General features: G+C 51.1%; 1 long non-coding RNA gene across 1 annotated transcript; it reads right to left on the reverse strand.

The window, feature by feature from the left end:
- Nucleotides 1-2,139: 2,139 nt before the first annotated feature.
- On the reverse strand, nucleotides 2,140-2,692 carry LOC147975377 (uncharacterized). Its single transcript, XR_015602030.1, has 2 exons — nucleotides 2,400-2,692; nucleotides 2,140-2,312 (listed from the first exon to the last, which is right to left on the reverse strand). It is a non-coding gene; the product is annotated as an uncharacterized LOC147975377 (long non-coding RNA).
- Nucleotides 2,693-3,643: the final 951 nt, after the last annotated feature.

The raw sequence follows: 3,643 nt of genomic DNA on the forward strand, positions 1-3,643 counted from the left end.
TCAGAGGAGCACTGGCCCGGGGGGGTTAAAATAAGATGACCCTTGAGTCTGCAGAACCCAAGGGAAAGAAAAGGCTAGGTGGCGAATGGCAAAACCAATGTTGGGCATTGCTGGAGGAGTTTTACTCTAGGCGAACTGTCAAGGGGTTCCCATTATAACCCAACCGCGTAAGGAACGCAAAATCCGGGAACATAACACCGATATGACGGAAACTAGGGAGGCAAGAGTGGAACAAAACACCAGGCATAATGCCGAGCCTTCCACCCTTTACCAAGTGTATAGATGCATTAATTAAGTAAAAGATATTGTGATATCCCAAAAAGTAAACATGTTCCAACAAGGAACAACATCTCCATGTTCCAACATGGAACAAACTTCAATCTTCACCTGCAACTAACAACGCTATAAGAGGGGTTGAGCAAAGCGGTAACATAGCCAAACAACGTTTTGCTAGGACAAGGTGGGTTAGAGGCTTGGTTCAACAATATGGGAGGAATGATAAGCAAGTGGTAGGTATCGCAGCATAGGCATAGCAAAAGAGCGAGCAACTAGCAAGCAAATATAGAAGTGATTTCGAGGGTATGGTCATCTTGCCTGAAATCCCGCAAGGAAGAAGAACGAGTCCATGAAGAAGACAAACGGACGTAGGCGAACGGGTCCTCACAAACGCGACGTTAACGGAACCAACCCGAAGAAGCAACACCGGAAAGAAGCACACAACATAGTAAACAACCAACACATGAACATGGCACAGTGCACAAACAATTATGATGCATGTCCGGTTTAAATATGCATGACATGGCAAAATGCACAAACAACACTACAACTTAAGTGGAGCTCAATATGCAACTCCGTTGCATATTGACGAAACACCACGTGACTTATTTAGTTCTCTCTCGTTTATGTACCCAACAATATTAAATGTTGTTAAACATGGCAAGAGAGTGAAGCAAATGAAAACTACCTATCTAGGCAAGTTTAAATGAGGCCGGAAGCAATGAACAACAATTCCGGTAAATCCCCATATGCATATTTGGGCTTGGTACTGTTCTACCCTAAACAATATTTTAGAGTTGTTAAACATCTAAGGTGAAAGCACCATGTTAAACTAGGCATTATTCTACCCCATTTACATATAAAGTTTATTAAATTCGGAGTTACGCTTATTTAGTTATGAAATAAATCATTTTAGCATGGCAATAGGAAAATATAAGCAAACATCATTTTAAACATTTTAAACATAGATGAAAGTGGCATATTAAGAAACTAGATGAAAAACTAAGCATATTTCATATATAACTTGTTTTAATCCGATGCACGGTTAATTAGTTATTAAATGCATGAACTCTAGGGACTAAACTGCAAAACTGTCGTTCTCTGGAATAATAACTAAATCGCAGAACTAAAAAAAGTAGATATCGGGCCGAATCTGGCTAGCCCAATAGAGGAAAAGCCAGGGTGCTGCTCACATTGGGCCTTGAGGCCTGTGCGTGGCTAGGGCGAAGAGGGAGCTGGGCTTGGCCTGCCCTAGCGGCGCGCTGGGCCGGAGCAGAGGAGGTCCAAGCGACGATGCAGGGGCATGCGTGGTTAACATGCAGGAACGCAGCAGCAGGACCGGTTAACAGGCACGACGACGTGCAGGACTCCGGTGATGAGGCCTTGGCAGCGATGCGGGGAAGGGAAAACGGCGGGACTCCGGCGCGGCAGGGAGCTCGGCGGGGCGCAGAATCTTGGCGGACGACGGCGAGCAGCGCTGGGCGTTCGGATCCACAGGATCGAGACGGGGCAAGGGGCTTGTCCTCGTCCTCGAGTTCTCGCCGAAACAAGGGAGGCGGAGGCGGGATGCAGGGGAGCGGCAGCGGCGGCGAACTTGGCTCGGGGCGGCGGGTCTGGTCATGGAGGTCAGGGACGGCCCGTTCTGGCCGGAACCGAGGTGTGGAATGAGGCAGGATGGAGCTTCAGGTTCGGGCGGCCATGGCGTCGAGGCGAAGTAGGCCATGGCGACGGCGGTAGTCGCTGTGAGGGGCGGCACCGTTGCTGGAGTTCGAGAGGGGCTCATCTCCCTGCGCTGACGAGGAGAGCGGGGAGGCTACGAGGACAAGGACGACGGCACGAGGCTTGACGCGGGACTGCTGCGGGAGGCGTCCGGTGAGGCGCTCGTGCTCAGGCACGAGCAGAGGCGTATGGGAGGCGGCGAAGGGCACGGGGCTCAGGCGGGGATGGATGGATCCGCCTGTTTCCGGGCTGGATCCGGCCAACGGGGCGTCGACGGAGCTCTGGCGAGGGTTGACCAAGGCGGCGGCGACCTGCAGCTGATAAAAAACAGAGAGAGAGGGAGATCGTGAGAGAGGAAGAAATCGGGAGAGGGGGAAGAAGAAAACAGAGGAGAAGCAGAGGACCTGGAGGCCGGCGAGGTTGGACGCTGCGGGGTGGCTGCGGCTCGGGAAGAGGAGCTCGGGCTCCAAGAGAATGTCCTCTTCCCTGGGACGACAGGAGGCAGAAGAAAGCGAAGGTTGGTTGGTAGCTGAAATCGAGGAGGAGGGGATCGGTGGCTGGTTCGATTGGATAGAGGGGAGGATATGGTTGGCCCTTTGCTGAAAACAAGGGAGATGGTCGGCTCGGCTGGTTGGGTGGAGAGATCGGGAGGGATCCCGTGGGGAACCAGAAGAGTGGCGGCGGCGATGGGACAAACCTCCTGGATCTTAGGGTTTGATCTGATCTGGGTAGGGGTTCGTCTATATATAGGGACAAAAGTATTAGTTTTGGGCCCTCCGATCAAAATCAGACGGTCTCGGATAAATAGATCAAAATCAGACGGTCTCGGATAAATAGGTTAGGGAGCTCAATTAAGAAAACAGAGACGTTTTATGGACGTTTGGGGATGATCCGGACCCATCGGTGACGACTGCCTGGGTTGGGTCCGGGACAACTTTCGGACGCGTGCGCGATGAAGTCCGCGGGCTGACGAGAGAGGTTAGGTTAGGCCTGGCGGTAGGTAGTGAGCTGTGCAGACGGTCTCGAGCTGAGAGAAGAGAAGAGAGGTAGGCCCGGCGGCTGTTTTCGGAGACCGAAAACGTCCGACGTTAGACCGGCTATACTGCCGCTATAGTTATCCGTTGGGGCATCAAACGGACTCCGAATGCGATGAAACTTGGCAGGCGTTCTACTGACAACAAAATAACACCGCACGCCAACTTTCAACCCATTCCGAGAATATTTTATGACCACTTCTAAAATAATATTCGGACGTGCCGCAGGCGCGTGCAAGTGTGTCTGGACTCAGAACGGACAACGGAAGGAACGGGGAGAACCCGGACGGATGCAAGTTTTGAAAACATGATGATGCAATGCACATGATGACATGACAAGATGCAACACGCAAGCGAATGACATGGCAAAGATAGCGAATAACTAGAAGACACCTGGTACATCGGTCTCGGGGCGTTACAACACTCCACCACTATGAGAGGATCTCGTCCCGAGATCTAGAATGGCACCGGAGGGAAAACGGAAGGGAAAGAGGAGAGGTAAAGCTAAGTTGCTCCTTTGACAAACGAGTGAGACCAAAGAACCTTGCGAGGTTTAACAATTTCGTGAAAAGAATACAAGTGAGATGAACGAAGTTGAAAACACTCTGTTATCA

The sequence above is a fragment of the Triticum urartu genome, chromosome 4A (assembly GCF_056163025.1).
Source record: "Triticum urartu cultivar PI428250 chromosome 4A, HENAU_Tu73, whole genome shotgun sequence".
NCBI lineage: Eukaryota > Viridiplantae > Streptophyta > Magnoliopsida > Poales > Poaceae > Triticum > Triticum urartu.